This window comes from Takifugu flavidus, chromosome 3, assembly GCF_003711565.1.
Source record: "Takifugu flavidus isolate HTHZ2018 chromosome 3, ASM371156v2, whole genome shotgun sequence".
Lineage (NCBI taxonomy): Eukaryota > Metazoa > Chordata > Actinopteri > Tetraodontiformes > Tetraodontidae > Takifugu > Takifugu flavidus.
In genome coordinates this window covers 15174420-15192812 of record NC_079522.1, presented here as the reverse complement: position 1 = coordinate 15192812, position 18393 = coordinate 15174420, and positions in this window count along the sequence as shown.

Sequence of the window (18393 nt, the reverse complement as noted above, 5' to 3'; positions counted from 1 at the left end):
CCCAACTGTTCAGGGCGCCAGTGGCTACAACTGTGGCTCTATTCAGAGCACACAGCTGCCGACAGAGTCAAAATGGCCAAGGTGGTGATTGAAAGGCAAATTATACCGTTTCGATGAAACAGAGTCCAAAAAGAGTTTTTGGACACAAGAAACTAGAACTAGTAACTCAAAGGTTTTCCTACTAATTACGTTGTAGACTAGTGACAAGCAGAGCCTTATAGCACACATGCAGCATCACATTTAGCACACAGTTGTGTTTTATGTGTCTTGCTCTGACTTCTCTTTGATGCACTTACAATTTTAGATACTGTTTCTTTTCAGTCAAAGATCTGGAGCCTCCACATATAACATATATCATGGCAGGTGATTAACACAAGAGTCAAAAAAGGTTTGAGATGCTTTTTTTTGTTGTTGAGTAAAATCAGGAAAAGACATGTATGCAAGACAGGCAGGAAATCCTGCATTTGCAATGTGGCCAAACCAATTTAGATGAGCAGAAGAGAGGGCACATTTAAGTTATGACATGTCCATGTGATTGGCTATGAATGTAGGGTGTTACACTGTGACGGATACAAGCAGGAAAGGAGAAGTTAAAGACCTGAATCCCCAGTGGAGTGCAAGGCACACATGGATAGCTACTCCTTATGATTGAATCCTCATTTGTAGAGAGATGTACATCAGGCTTCATCATGTCTCAAACGTGGTCTTTATCCTCCTAATGTGCTCTGGGTGTTCGATTCACTGATATTTTACAGTATAATTTCTTCCATAAATGACCTGCAGGCTCTTGGTGTCATTAGAAACAGACTTTTGGGTAGGTGTTTTATAGCTACTGTCAATTTTATGAGGGTTGTAAAGTGAGGTAAAGGTGTATGCTGCCAGCACCAATGCTACGGGAATTAGCAGTCTGTCTGGTCCTCCCCAATAAGAAGATGGAAAAATTAAGTTTGGTTTGCTTTAGGCCCCGGGGACCTGACAATACCACTTATGCCAATTCTGCAGAGACAGAATTGGAATGCAGCAATCATCACCTGTATCGACGTTTTGAACTAAACTCCCCTCGCTGACTCCGTTTAAAGGCATAATGAGTGAGATTTATACCGCCCCATAACAGAAAATGAGCATAATGCATCGGGAGTGGAGTTATTGATCAGCTCTGGTGACCCGGAGAAATACTCAAGCAGGTGTTTGGGACGTACGTCCAAGACATCTCTGGCATCGTAAAGTGCTCGGATCCAGACGATGCACATTTGAAGCGGTTTATCAGGCCATTTGTCAAGCTCCTGTTTATCGCTACATCTCCTTTAAAGTTGCAGCGACTTCCTCCAACACTGACACCTGAGTACACACGTAAAGGATAGAGGGGGCAAAGGTAACACACCTGTACCTGGCCTAACTCTACTAGAATACAGGGAAAAACTGAAAAGGCAGTATTTTGTTCTGACCTAGAGATGGACAAATCACCCCTCCTGCATTTGGTGAGCAAACAAGAGTTAAAACCAATTATCGTCATCAAATAGGAGCTAATTCAAGAATGCAAAGGCATTTATTCACCCAAACTGGACTGAAAGTGAACAATGCAAATGGTAGAGAGAGGACCACGGACCATTATGCCAGTCCTTGGAAATGGCTGTACCAATAATGGACTGGTTACGAGCAAATTTCCCCTACCACTGGCCTTTTTAAAAAATCTAAATTATGTAATTCATGAAGAATTTTACACCAAAGAAAAAGAAACTAAACTCGGTACTGGTGTGTACCACTTTTTATGCAGCAGTTTTCTTTCATTTGGCTGCATAATTAGACTGAAATATAGGTTGATAGAAAGATGCCATTTTAGGACCAATACCGATGCCACGTGTGGCCTAAGACCTCAGGGGTGCAGAGATCAACGGAGATTTACTTAAATGATGAATTTATTTTCATTTCTGTGTGCAAAGAAAAGTGTGACCCTTCTATCATTTCCACATCTGAACATGGTGCACCTGACAGTAGACATCCTCCAACTCCCCCGGCTACCCCCGGAATTCAGTTTCAATGAAGGTGACACCTAACATTTAACCCCTTCCTCTTGATTTAAACACGCACTTCCATCGCCAACAGCTCTTTTTCATGAAGTGACTTTGGCTGCTGTCTGCCCTGAGCCCTTGAAAACCTTGAGCATTAATCCATGCAACAAACACTCTCACACACACACACACACCCCTACACGAACCACCTTCCATCATTGGAACTATTAACAGCATGCCAAGATCGATGAGCCACCCTTGGCTCTCAGCCACATCCCCGCCCAATGAGGTTGCTGTATTTGTGTGTGCACATTGAGTATGTGAAGGATGCATTTACGTGTGTGCGTGCTTGTGTGTGGTACCTGCAGAAGTACAACTCTGCCTCTTTTCAAAAACCATTTTGGACGCCTCACAACACTTCATGTGAGTCACAGTAACAGTTGATTGGACGACTGTGCCAGACAGTCAAGTGGATGAAAATGTGCTGGAGCTGGAGACAAAATGTCTGCGCCTCTGAATGGGTGACCTTTTTGGAGCCGGGAGGAGGTTTACGGAGCACTCTTGTGGCAGGAATTCAACTGCAGGCTGCTGGCACTCTATATCCTCCCTGGCGGTCCTATTAATAATGGGAGGCAACCCGCCCCACTGAGACATGGGAAATATAGTCATCTGTAACACCGCAGAGCGACCACGTAAATGTGGCTAATTGATGTGGACTGCAGTAGATTCTTGGCGTGTGGCAGCGTCTGTCATGTTCCCCGGTACTGATGAACAAGCTCAGAATGGACAATAAACTGGGTTGAAATCAATTTTTCTTGTTCTAACACTCCTTGTCCATCTTTTATCTCTGTGTGACATCTCAAATGCATTCGGAGTTAAGAGACACATCTGTATTCAACCTAGCCGATCTATTTTTACCCACCTCGCCACCACCACCACCGCCACCACTCGTCCCTGTTCTCTGATTGATGCATCTTTTCAGCATGCACACCCATCCTATCCACAGGGATGAATAAACCCCAGATGAACAGCAGTACGTGTGGAGCACACGTCGGGCCACAAATGCATATGTATACATTAGCACAAAAAAAAAAACACAACAGAGCCTGTAGATCGACATCTGTATCATTTCATTCCCTCTTGATATTCTGAATGTTGCAAAGTGCATTAATTTAGCTTCATACACCTGAAGCAGACATCATGATCACTGGAATGCCTGTCTCATCAAAGAGCTGTCTATCTGGGCATGCTTGACAAGCTGCTGGTGTTGCTCCATGACAGATGGGGGCCCATTTGTGGCTGTTATGACCACAGGTGAGTTATGGGGCCAGAGGGTCCCTCCGCTGCCATGTGTTTTGGGGCACAGACAGTCTGGGAAAACAAATGCACGGTGGATAGAGACACAGGGTCACGCGCTGGGTGTCACATGTGTGAAGTGATATCAGGCCTCAATCTTTTTCCATCTCAATGACAAACCTAATTGTGATCCCTTTAACACCCGGACAGACAATTTAAAGGATATTCACCTTGGGGGACCATTTATATATGAACAAGAGCCAGAAAATAGCCAGCTGACTCCAGGGGGCATTGCAAGATGATTGAGTTGAATGAGAGCAGTGAGGGTTTTGGAGAACCAACAGTGCCCTCTAGTGTGGAAAATCAGAGAGTCTGCTGAATATTGCTTCCAAAAGCATTTATTTGGGGATTTTACCCAAGAGGGCTGTGCAAACGAAGCACCCCCTTAAAAGCAAGCTCTGGAGTGAATCCATATGGTCCTAGGTGATATTAGGGGGAAGCAGTGAAATCCCCTTAAGTACTCTTCTGACCACAAGGGAGCCCAACGCCATTGAACTGGACTCAGCAGAGTGTACACTTCACAGTCAGAGACGATGGAGTTTAAAACGAAGAACAAAGCAAAGCTATCAAATGGGTGCTTTAGGGGATTTAAATCGGATACAACCGTGGTTTCTCTAAGCATAGAGAAACCTAGAATGTTGTACTCAATTGGTCCTGAATTACCAAATATCCTATGAATATGTCATTTTTGAGAAAGGGCATTGTGGGGTTTCGTAAGTGCTTTAAAATAAAATATTCTAGCAGTTTGTTGGAAACAACTGGATTGTCTTCTTCTGCAAGTGAAGTCCCTTTAGGAGTACAATTATTTTCACAAGGTTTTAAATATTGACTGCATGTCATTCTGATCCAATTAATGTATTAACTCAACTTCAAAGGCCTCAAATGTTCCATTTAATGGCCCAATTTTATGGCCAAAAATATCTCTCCAGTCACTATGTTTGATATGAAGATACATTCCTTTTAAATGACAGGGAGGAATTTTAATGAAGTGTTATGAAAGAGTGTTTTTTTTAAGTCTAGACACCGCTATGGTAATTTTCTGACAATGATGCTCATCTGAACTCAATATGTCTAATGAAATGGCTCCATTTACACGTCATTCTGCAGCCCCACTGTACGGAGCACAATCAAGAATTTGCATCTCGTCTGTGCCGTCTGGCCCAGGCTGCTTTGGGAAAGCAAACACAAGCAGGAAATGTACTTAGCAGGTGCATTTGAACAAAGGTGGTTGTGTAAAAATACAGTGGTTGTTCCTATCCTTTACACATCCAGTTGAAATGGCTAAATATAGCCATCTAATCTCCAGTAGAAAAAGCAGATGTGCACAATGTAATGTATGTAATGGCCAAAAAAGGTCACATGCTCATATTTTTTTGTACGGTCTACAACCAGCGTTGGAGTAATTTTTCAACAAGATCTTGTATTGACGATGGGACAATCAGGCCACTGACGACCAGAGATTATCAATGGAATTATAAGGTCTGGACTCTGATCCATGTGTGAAAAGGATGTCTCAGGCAGTGACGTGCGGTGAGGTTCATGACTGGTGAGGCACTGACTCCTCAAGAGTCAGATTTATGATTGTAAGAACTGAAAAAAGCATCTTATTTCCCCATTTTCCTAACAGCATACAACTACTGATAATGCTTCATATCCCATTAGCATTCCTCTTTCAATTACACTCACAAACCAACACAAACATATACACAGGAACATATTTGTCCAATAAAGAACTTTCTTTTATAGCTATGGATAGAGCACCCATCTTGTGTTTTAAGAAATTCATATATACTGTACCCAAATTAAAGTGCAGAGATGTGTGCAGCACAAATTTAATTTTGACCAACAGTCCAAATTTCTCAAACTTTAAATTCTGGTGCTTCAATAAATTTTAATAAAGTTTGCCTATTAAAATGAGCCAGCACTGCAGCGAAAAAGCACCTGCCAGCTTGCGTACGCCCCCTTGAGTTGAGGCAGAGTACTGCCTGCCTCACCTGCTGACTTTTCTCTGCACTTTATTGTGCGATCAGCAGGAATAGTTCTCTTACACATGCATAAAAGACATTACATAGACTGCAGAAAGTTATGGTGTATAACGACTATTTCTGTACAGTTCATAGCGATATGCTGAGGAACAATAACTGGCACACGTCATGCAACCCAGTTTGTATTGGATCGTGCAGTCAGACGTGAGGCACAATTCGCCCCTGCCTCACCTGGGGTTTTGCCTGGATTTGATCCGAAAAACTCAAATTCTGCAATTTTTACTCAATAAAATGGCAGAAATGTGTAGTCATGCCCCAAATGCATTTTTAACACATATCAGTGGAAAATATTAATATTTATTTATGTACACGTTCTTTTTCCTTTTTTTGGCAGGTGAGGCAGTGCCTTCCCTGACCACACGTCACTGGTCTCAGGGTCCTGGAACCACTCAATTTGAGTTCAATGAATCCCAGTAGTGTCATCTTGGATTATAACCATGACATCAGGGAAGAATAAATCCATTGCGGGAATCACCTGGCCATTCACTATAACAAGGTATTTGGCTGACCTCGTTCTATGAGCACATAATGTTACTGAACCTGGACCAACTGCAGCCACCCCAGATCAGACCACTGCCCCCACAGGATGGTGCAGGAGGCGCTCGGCCTCTCTTCTGGACTAATCATCATTGCTCCAGAGTCCAATCTTTATGCTCCCTAGCAAACTGAAGCCTTGTTTCTGATTAGCCTCACTGATTAGTGGTTTTCTTAAGGCTACATAAATGTTCGACCTGATCCCTTGAGTGCCCTCCACATTGTGTGTTTGTGGAAAGGCTCTTACCTAAATGTGGAATGACTCTATTCCACTGTCGGTCAACACCCACCTGCCATTGGTTGTGGCTGTGCTTGACACTGGGAATCACGTAGACTCATGAGATGTTGCGCGTTACAGGGTTTTGTGTCCATCCAGATTAGGTGGAAATTGAACTCTGCTTGAAATCAGTGTCTTACAAGCCTTTGAGCCTGGCTCTCCGTGTCAATTACGACACCATTAATGTGAAAGCCGGATCTTTTGTTTTGTGTCTGTGCACGGCCTCCTGTTCTGCAGGATCTGCTCTGTGGTGAATTTCTGCATTGTACTCTGGCATCCAGCAGAAACAGAAGCGCTGCTGCAGGAGATGCAAAGGATCTCAGAGTCAGTGTGATTTAGCCATTACTGTCACTGTTAAAAGCAAACCATTGTTTTTCTATGATGTCATTCATTGATTGTTTTCTGACCACATGCTTTTCTTAGAAGATGTTGGTTCCCTACTATCCTTCCAGTTTTTCAAAATGTGCTGGCCAGTTATCAACCATATTTTAATAGTCACCTCCTTAGGTGTTTTCTCTGACACATGTCAATGATTTGACCCTTGTCCAACAGACCAACACCTTTTCAACAACCACAGAATGACTCTCAGCAACTAATTTTATGAAGTAATTTGCAGAGGGCCAGTAGTCTCTCAGTCTTTGGGCTGCAAAATGGAGGGTTCTCGGTTCAAGACCCAGCCTGGACAAAAGAAGGAAAGTGTTCTTGTAACAGGGGAAGGTGCAAAAACACCTGCAGTACAATGCCATAGTACCCTTGAGCAAGGTACTGATCCCACAATTGCTCACATAGGGCCCTGCGATGATCAGATGGGACACGCTCCAGAGCCCTCTCTGTCACCCTGAACGGGATAAAGCAGTCTAGAAAATGAAGAAAAAAATTGCCGTAGTTATTCAAAAGGCTCTTACCTATTTGCTTTGTCAAATCCAGGAGATGCCTTTTTTTTATTGGCCAGGCAGTGTGCATAACCTTGAATGGAAGGTTGACATTTTAAATGTAATACTGAAAGTGACCTAAGAGAGGCAGTAGTTTGCTGCAACATGTTGCTATAGCAGCAATGTATTGATGTAATTAGACATGTTCAGTTTAATAATATATAGATCTAAAGTGTAAGTATTTAAGCTGCTGAAGAACTCTCCACTACTACAGCGACTGAGCTGTTTTATGCATGTACATATATTATTGACTCAGTTCTCAGCTACATGTCATCATTAAATTGGTGGCTTCAAATATTGACAGTTAACTGAGTTAAACTTTTATTGATCCCCCTGGTTCTTCTTTTGGATTTGCTCAATGAGAAGAACACACAGTTCTTCATTGCAACATCAAGAAATCTGATATAATTTGCGCTTGGTACCACTGTTTCATCTGTGACATCTGCAACATATCTGCAACCCCTCTGGAGCTTGCTTGCATGCTTTACGCAGTGCCTAATGTAATGTAGCCGGAATTTGATTCATTTAAGACCTACAATCTTGTCCAATTATAACACATTCATCTCTCCTGCTGAGAACAATGTCACCAGTCCAGCTACATCTGACATTCTGGTGACAGTCTGAGGACATAATTAGCATTGAGGTGGTGTCAGAAATTATTCAGAGCCGTGCACAAAAACAGCCACAGCGGGGAGAAAGAGCTTGTTTCTGCATTAACTCAAACAGAAGCGTCTAAGTTAAGATTTCCTTGCTGTGTAATAAGGTGGTGCACATGTGCATCTCAAGCTGCTGTGCATGCATTTCTCTGAGGATTCGGACTTGTCATGTCTGGTTTGTTGAGTTCCCATCTCCCAGCATATGTGAACCTGTGCGTGTGTGCTTTTTGGGCAAATCCCCTTGATTATAAATGCTTTTCATTACAGTAATGAGGCGATTTCATTATCACTTAAACGACCTTGTCCCCGGTGCCAAACAAGGCCAACTGTTACAAACCCAGTGGGCTCCTCTAGTTGAATCACAGCGAGGGGGGGTGAGGCAGGAGTCCACAGCTGAAACACACACGGTGACACATGGCGGAAGCGCACCCCTGTGTGCACACCTGTGTACGTGCATGTTTTCATTGCCAAGTAGACGTAATGAAGTGAATGCAAAGTTGCCGGATTGCAAAGCACGTGTGAAATTGGATCTTACATGATGCAACTGCTTGTCACTCTACAAAGTAAACCTTTGAAGCACAACCTGGAGGTTTTTCTTTCTTAATGGAAAAAAAAAATTAAATAGAAAACCTGCATAATCTCATAGAAAACCTGCATAATCTCATAGATGCACTCAATCTGCACACTACCTGGCTCACCTTAAGATCTCTCCTCGTCCTGGCTAAGCACTCAATCTGTTTGTTTTGTGACCTTTTGGTTGTTGTAGAGCTTATCTCGAGCTTTTAACGCACGCTGCACCCCAGAACTAATCCTAGGTGCCAAACACCACCTCCCTAATCCCTAACCCCCCAGGTCCTCATTCACTATTTGCTTTCACTCTAATGGCCCCAGCAGCAGTCCAAGGCTTGTGAGAGTCTTTGAGAGAATTTACCGATTGCCGGCTATGCAATCGGTAAATCTGAGACCTTAGAAGTACGACCCCCCAATGCACGTGCATGGCATATGTGTCGGTGGCTTTGAGGAGTGTGACCAGCATGGCCAGATCAGGCCCAGGGGCCAGGCAGTCATCAGAGTGCTTTTAGGGGGATTGTCTCCAGGGCAGAGTCAGAACCCAGGATCAGCATGCAGCAGGGTCAGTAGTGTGTGTGTGTGGGTGTGGAAACGTTTGGCAACCGCAGGGGTAACTGTGCCTGGTCACAGTGTGTGGATGGAAGTAATTGCCAGTGGAGGACAGCCTGCAACTGAGACCCAGTGTGTCGCTGTGTGGATCTCTGTTCTCTCACTATTTACCATGACAGAATACAATATATTTTTTCCTCTTCCTTGTACATGATTTCTCGGTGTAGCTTTAATGTGCATCTTTGATTATTTACCGAGTTTGGGTTTTTATTCCGGTAAAACAGAGAAGGGATGGGGAAAAAAACTCATTTATTGCCCTCTGCTGGTCATCGTAGTTTATTACTTGAAAGTTTCCCGACTTGATTTTTCCTTGTTCTTTTCTCCCCACAGGACCTTTATTCCTTTCAGAAGTTTCATTCATTCATTCAAATGACACCACTTTTCCCCGCTTGTACGATTTAACGACCAAGAAAGGCTAAAATAAATTATGTAAATCTCCTTACTTTTACACAATTTTATACTCTACTCAAATCTAGATTTCCTCAACTTTATTGTGGTCATATTAGGTGATGAAAAGCTAAACATAAATTTGGGTATAACACAGATTAGAAAACTTTGTCAAACGTTGATGTAATCAAAGCGACCAGGTGGGGGCGACAAAGACTTAGAATTAACAGTCTGTAAGAGGAAGAGGTTGCTGGAAAAGGTTGAAGAAACATCATTACATTTACATTTCTCCAAATAAGGACATGTGTCAAGTGGCAGGTGCAGATATCTCTTTACCTCTTAAAATTATTTTTTGTAGGACCCATAAATTAACCTGCAGGGGGGGAGCAAAGTTTAGTCTTTACACTGACAGTCACTTCTGTCCACCTGCAAGCCCACTGAATCAAAATGGCAACCAATTACTCACTGACCCAAACACTCTGCATGTGGCTCAGCTAGAAAGGAGAGCAGGACAGACAGAGAGAGTAGTGGCACACATGCAGAATGACAGAGACCGCCAGCAAAATAAAGGCACAAATCAAAGCGCAATAGACCAAAGAACCATTTGGCAGAGGTCTTGGACCCTTGGGCCGCAGCAATCCCTCTCAAAGTCACTCTGTTGGCGACACAAGCTGTCCTCTTTCACCAGAATTCATGTCAGGCCACACTAAGGGTTTAGGGTGTGCTCGCCAGTGGCTCTATTACCTGCCAGTGACTCATGGATCACTGGTCAATAAAAAGGAAACCCATCACAAAGACATAGGTGGTGGCTTTACCATCACAATAGCACCTGCTGCATTGTTCAAAACACAAAAGCACAGTTAGGTTTTAATTAAGTGTCGCCCCCACGTGAACAAAGAGGAGGATATTGGACAGGCAATCATCTTTTGCAGTTTGCAAAAGGGGGTGCGGCCTGAGATATGGGGCCTGAAAGGTGTCACGTGGGTGTTTGCAGTACAGAACATCCCAAGGACAACCATTCCAGATGAGTTGATGTATGAGTCACACAGTACAGGTACATGACGCTGAAGGGAAGGGCGCAGTGAGGGAAAGGGTTTTCAGACTGCTAATTTTAACATTTTGGCTCGATAACAGATCGATGAGCTTCAGGTAGCGTGAGTAATACGTGTGTCCAGCTTGACTCAAGGACAGGCTTCATTTTTCATTGGGTGTGTGGGGAAATCATTTGTGACCCACTACTTTAAATCAGCTTGACTAAATTGCTGCGCTAATAGATTTTGATTTGCCGTCACCAGTTCTTGGAGCAATAAAGTCTATTTTATGTCAAGATACCTCCTGCCAAGTATGCATATACAGTGAAATGGATTTTGATATAAATATTACTCCTCTTACTTGGGCACACACTATAAATAAATGTTGTAGAAACAATTTTATAGTTAACTTTTTTTCTTTTTTTTAAAAAAAAGCCAAAAACTGTAGAAAACACAGTGACTATGGATTTTTTTTTTTTTGAGTGAGTCACTTTTTTCCCCCTAGATTTCAGAAATCATTTATACTTTGTAAAAAAGACTCCAGACTCCTGCTGTATAATGTCAATTCAGCACAGGTGTGCAGAAAAACTGCACAGGTGTTTAGGATACAACATAGGTGTTTTTATACAGTTTCCATTGAAAAGCTTCTGGATTTTCCTGGCAAACTTTTAGCCCTTTGTGTGTGTGTGTTGGGGGGGGGGGGGGAGGGGGGGGTGTGACCATTTGAGTGAAGTGTGTTTTAACAGAGAAACAGTGAACTTCAGAGAGGTTTTCAAGTCAAAAGTGCACTAAAGAGCATTTGCAGCATATATTTTCCCTCTAATGTTACACTGATAAGATAAAAATGCAGCACTTGTGTTTTTTATCCTTTCCCATCAGACCGTTGTGGTTCAGTAGCTACACCACACACACACACACCACCACCACCACCAAATTTGTTGTCAAAATAACATGAAATGTTTTACCATGGTTCAGTCCATTTGGTTAATATTTTTACTAACATACATATTAACTATGACTGTAACATAACACAGTTATTTTTCAAGTCATTTCAAGAAAACACATTTTGTTTTAATTATTCCTCTCCTCCCCACATGCTGACAATTTTTATACTGAAGCCTATTTGACAGTCTGACCAGCTTCTTCATCTTCTTAATATCTTCAAGTGTAAATTTTATCATAAAAGACTATGGTGGAATCATGTAATGCAATAGATTAAATAAGACATTTATCTTAAATATATATCATACATGATATGTTATCAGTTAATTTGATTACGGTACATGAAAATGTTGATTGATGTTTTCATGGAACTACTCTACTTCACCTGAGCTCCATGGTTACAGTATAAGAAGCTGCACCAGCTTCTATTGTCATGGAAAACATTGATGGATGGCTGGATGGATTGATTTGACATTGCAGAGAACGCAACAATATTAAGTCTCCCATTCTTACGCAGCACATAGTGCATAAAGCATAATTAACAAATAAATAGATAGAAATTGAAAGCTATTGTGCAAAGAAATCAAATTAAAGAAACACAGGCATAAGTTTAATACTACATGTAAAAAAAAAGGCTAAATCAACAATTTAAAAATCCCAAACACATAGGTGTACATGTGGATTTAAGGAACTAATGGTTTTACATTGTGGTGTAGGTTGATTCATTAAACAGAAATCAGTGACAAAGCTACTTCCTCCATCAATGTCTATGTGATTTCGCTGAGAAATTTGTGGCATGCAATTGGAATTTATACCCCATTTTGACAGTTGATGAAATCTGTCAATGTCGCTGGTTGTGTAATTGTGTTAAATGCTACTAATAAATAATAATCAAAATAAAAACATGAGGACTGATGACATGTGGATGAAGACAATGTCTCAACCAAAGGCCTCAAAATGATTTTATTTTGAAGTTTCTTGCATGCACTTCTGGTCTTGGGTGACCTGCAAGTGGAGCTTGCATGGGAAGTGGCCCCATGCTGGAGGTTTATAGGACTTTTGGCCTCTTGTCAAGATATGTTTGAAAATTGAATTGAAAAAACAAAGTGCTGCCCACATTTTCTAAAAGCCTCAAGCGTGTAAATGCAGTAAAGTGGCCGCAAGACTGGTGCTTGGTCCTGCAACACAAGGACAATGTTTAGTGGACTCTTGTGCCAGCCTGTTATTGTTTTTTTTATGGCTGCTGAGCTAACAAACACAATATGCACCAAAGTGTTGCATTATGTGACATAAATCATCACTAAACCAGGGATAGAACAACAAAAGCAAATCTCCATCAAAGATTAAAGTCATGTCATTTCACAGTCATGTTGGTGCTTGAACCGTCCTTCCAAGACAAAAGAAAAAAGACAGCACAACATAATTCCATGATAAAGATCCTGCTGCTCTTGAAAACTTGTTATTCACTTAATACGCAGATATGTTACCATGGCAACACACACACATCACCTGGAGCTAGTAAGAAACCAGTTTGGAAGAAACTCACCCACCCAAAAAAATTGTTGATATTATCCCATCAAATATCCGAAGGCTTGGACTAATATAAATTGAATGTCAAAATCATTTCAGAGTGTGGGTGCGACAATCTTGTCACCTAAAAAGTCTGATAACAGCAGTGAAGTTTTATTTGTCATCTGACAAAAACTGAAAGCTAACTTGAGAAATTCAGACATTTCTATGTACTTAAGTTAACATCTGAATGTAAATGTTGGAGTTGAACACAAAGTTCGGCTGAGTTTGCCTGGTCCCCATGATAAATGTAAAATGAATTGTAGCAAAAGTGGGGGACGTATATGTTTTCACATCAATTTTTACTTTTACATATTATCAGACTAATTGGGACCATTTTTACATTCCAGTAATGTTCTAAACTGAATCCCCTGAGTTTTAGAATGCAAAGGTTCACAAAAATGATCCAAACTTTAAAGAAAATAAAAGTCTATAGGCATTATTTTACACCAAAAGTATGTCGTCATACTTTCACATGAAGATTGAGGCCTTCTGAAGGGCCATATATGCGCACAAGATAAATTTACCTTGTGTCATTTATAACAACAAACACATTTATGAGACCATTGTGAAGTATCAAGTGTGATGAAAATGGGATACAAACAAAACTGCTGCACATCAACGTACATTTCATTGGCTTTCCACCAAAGTGCAAAAGACACCTGCTTGGATAAACTACGTATTTTCTTACAGTTAGCTATTTAACATTTTATTTTGCTTGAGCTGGCGCACTTCCCTGCTCTTCCAGGAAGTGTTTAGTATTTCTCCGGGGCAGAACACCGCAAGGACAGGTTTAACTGCCAGAACAGAGTAATTTAATATCTAACAAGACTAGGCCCGTCAAATGAGGAACATTGGCATGCGATGCTTATCACTCACAGAGCGGCCACAAGTTTGTCAAAAGGCCGCAGTCTGAAACTCAAATAAGAGGAAGGGATATTTGTCATGATAATGCCAAGTTTTTGCACCAACAAAAGGCAGAAGCAGCTGACCTCATGCTGTATGATGACGTGATGAAAGGCTCTGTCATCGTTAGACTTAGGCAGCATGTGCAAATATGATCTATGTTGTTCGCATGTTTGCTTTGTGTTTGGTGTCATGGGTTCACGCTTTCATAGTCACTGACAAATACTGAAGTGTTTGGACTTTTTTTTTTTTTTTTTCTGTGAGAGTGTCCGTCCTGTCTGAGATTTGTCCCGCATAAGCCCCTTCCATCAAAGTCAACAAGTTCATGCAACTCTAAGCTAACTGTCAAAAAACAAAACCATATGCTCAATGTAGTTCTTTCACACTTACCATTTTTACAGCACAAACCACCAGTTAAAGGGCACACTCATGACATGATTCATAGGGACGGCCCTTTCAATTTTATGTCGAGGTTAATTTAATTACGAGTTGGCTAATCAAAAGATCACTGTACCTGTACCTCAGAGCCCTTGGGCCATATTAGGGCAATATGTCAAGCTAAACACTATCTAAAGGTACTCAGGTCAAACCAAGGATCACTTGATCTGACCAAAAGACCATTAAGTTACACCTAATTGCTGCTGCTGCGAAAGAATAAATGTGTCCCAACGAATACCCAGGTATACACAGTTCACATTCCATGTCCCCACAGTCTAAAGGCTTGCCGCAAGATCTTGAATCTTTTTGCAGCATTCCCTGCTTCTAGTGAACCTGATAGGAACAGCTTTGTAGACACCACTGGACACAAAATACACTAAACCCTTAAGGTGATGAGACAGTATAATCTGTCTGGAGCCTCCAAAAGCAGCCACAACACAGGCCGATTCTTGAAGATAGACGTGGTGCCTATTTACACTAGTTTTCTGAACTAGTGCAAACTGTTGATGATAAAAACATGACTGAGCCTGAGTGTATTAATGGTAATCAGTGAATTTACAAATCACAAAGAAGTGTGTGGGTGATGTAGGCAGAAGACTTGTAAACCAAAACCAAAACATGTTTTGAAACCAGATCCTTGGATAAGTTTAGAAAAGTTTTTTTTTTCCTTTTTAATTTGCCACTTTAAGGGTGATCATTACTAAACAAATTAGGGAATGTAAATTAGGTTGCATAAATGTCTTTTCATGGAGGAAGATTTTTGTCCTGTCTCATGACTTGGTTAACAAAGATTTATCCTTATTTTCTCTATAGAATTCCAAAGATCGTCATCTCAATTTTGCAGGGTGACAGTAATACCACTGTGCAGCCATGCTGATCATCAATGTGACAATAAAACCCAGCACAGAACCCATGTTGCCAGGTTGTTTTTGAGCATTTATTTAGCAACTGGCTGAACCCATGACTTCTACTTTGACAAAACCATTAAGACTATCAGAGATTCAGCATGAGCTCAAAATATTTCTCTAAAAACCTGCAAAAAGCCTGCATTACGGCAAAACAGCAACCCAGTCTGTACTGAGCAGCACAACACACAAGTGGCTTTTCCAGGATTGACGTGATCATATAAAAGAGAAGAATAAGTTCACAAAGTCTGAAGACTGGCAACTTATTCTTTATGAGAAGTCCTGATCCAGAGTGTGTGAGACACACTCCTGGGGCATGAAAAACCACATAAACCTGTGAGCGCACAGGCACACAAATAATATATTCTCACTGCCAAAGCATGTGAGAAAGAGTTTTCAGGCATCCAGATGTCATCACATGACAGTGTTTTACTCCTTTGGCTTCATGGGAAAGGTGTTGCACACGTGAAGATGACTGATAGTGGCACGAGAGGTACTCAGTGTGGGAGTAGAGGAGAATATGACCATAAATTTAATGCAGTGTCATCATCCCCTCAGGTCCAAACAAAGCCAGAAATGCATCCTTCCCTAAAATGCAACAGGAATATGTAAAATGGACACACAGCTGCATGTAGTCATGAACTATCTTCGTGCTAAAAAGGAAATTCTGCTAAAGGCGATATTAAAATTCTCTGTAAGCTGTGGGTAGAGAGCTTAAATTGCAAACCACACTTCAACTGTGCACGAGATACCAAGCTGTCTGTAGCTTGCTAAATAAAATCATTGCCGAGAGCATTGGTACGAATCCTTCCTCTTCATATATCACACAAGTCCACGTCCAACAATGGCAGACTCTCTCTGTTTGGAGAGTGAGTCAGAGGCTAGTCAACATTATTGCACTGTGTACTCTAGAAGGGCACTGTAATACTTCATTTTATTCCAGCTACTGTAATAACCCTAGAGTGCTTTTTCACATCACATTCATCACATTTTATCTGCTGCAAAAGTACTCTAAAGTGTCTCACTAATTTGCATTTCACTCTACTTAATCATTCAGGACAATTTAGAGGGCATATCACCCCAGTCTATCCACTGGATGGACTCTCCAGAGGGAGAATTGCCACATTCTGACCCTTGGATGCACACCCCTTACAGGTACATCAAACATTTGCTCAACTGAAAAAGCATCCCCAGATGGCATTTTATTCAGTTTGGAAAAGGGGGCACTTGATAGCCATCCAGTATGAGATTCACCCTGATCTTGAAATATATCTACATCCTCTTTCCCTTTTTAATTGTGTATCAGAGGGGAAAGCGACTGCATTTTTTGTCCCTTTTTCATATATGGAGGTAACATAGAGGTAACATTCTGCTCATTACTGATGGACCCAAGGAGACAGACATCAAATCCAGTGATGGATGTGGCTTTTTCTTTCTTTCTTTCTTTTGGCACCGAGTGTGATGATGATGAAAATAGGACACATTTGTTTGAACATTTGCCAACACGATGGCTCCTCTGTGAGAGGCACCCTACTTTTCAATTTGATTTGATGATGGTGTGCATGGAGATAAAATGTTAAACTGGCCCAGAGCGACTGGTTTACCATCTTAGTTTTAAATGGGAACTCAAATGGGGAAAAAACAATTAAAAAAACATTAAGATATATATATATTTTTAAATAAACAATTACCCAAACTAAAACACAATCAACGTCAGGGGTGAAAAATCAATGGCGGGTATGCACAAACTAGGTTGTAGCTATGTTAATTTAGCAACCTAATTTTTTCAACAAATAATGGCATTTGCTCCACGCCTTCAATAAACACCACCATGTTGGATCATCATTCGCCAGCAGTTTTCCATTTTTTGCACCTTCACTCCACTTGCATGTACTTCAGGGCCATTATTGCAATCCAAGGTGTTTCTCTTATTTTGTCAACCCACCATCTGTTCCCCCTTCTGCTATCTCACCACAATATATGGTACACTGTTTTGCACAAAATGTGAGATGAAATCTGCTTTTTAATTATTTGCTTTTACAGAATCCCCAAGGCTTATTTTACCCAAGGTTTCTGCATAAAGCATGGCAACATCCCGTCTATTTAATTTCATCTGGACACAAAAGCTCTGAGAAAATTTAGCAAAATTGCATTTAATTAAACATCCAATGACTCTGTTGCTGAGATGGCTCCATCAAGACCCCAAATGGCCTGATACTTAATAACAAATTATTTTTTTGATCTATCATTTTCTTTCATGCGCATGCGAAAAGTCACTGACTGGGGGCATGCGCACAGAGAACCTATCAAGATAAATATTGACTTTTATTAACTGGAAAGACATTCAAGAAAGCCTTTTTTTTAACCAGGGCACTTCAGAAATGATACCACACATTTCGCTGAAAAGGTTGAGATGTGTGGTCAGGAATTGCAGACCAGTTCAACTAGATAATTTGCCTTTGAACCACTTAAACTTCTCTATCTCTTTTCACGATGAAAATGTATTATTTCATGCTGCAACTACTGCAGTTGATACCAAAAATGTTACAGGATTGCTATCCTCGTTTTGTCCTTAGAAAAATTATGGTGGTTGTCATGGTTGACAGTAACCCATTTTATGTGCTTTGGAAATTCCATATTCTTTAGGGGAGCTCTGTAACTGGGTCACTAACTGGTGAGGTCAAGCTTAAAACTTAACACCCCCCCCCCCCCCCCCACCCCCACCCCACCCCCGTACCATATGGGAGTTCATTTTACTTTAATCCTGTATCAAAACCAATACATTTTTAAGCAGTAGGTAAGGAAAATGGGGGAGATGTTTAGGTAAAGTGATTTCCAACTGTGGGATTTATGAGGTTGCAATGTCAAGCTATTTACTGCTTTTGACTTATTATTAAAAGAATGAAGTACAGTTCAGCAAGAATGGATTGCTCTCTATTATCTCAGTCAAGGACGGAACCCAGATTAAACTGCAGGATGATCCATGACTGAAGATTTACTATGTATAATTAATATGACTGCAAAGGCTGCAGTTGGCCATCTTTGTCCAGTTATATGTTTGAATAATCTGCATCATAGGCCAGTTTCATGGCATTGCATTTTATCTGCGTTGAGGATATTTAAAGGCCATCAGTGCTAATTTTCACCCCCTTATTGAGTGTAGGAACCTTGAATAGGAGGAGCTTTTGTGTAACAGTTTCTCGGCGTTTTTCCGTCTCATCTAAAAT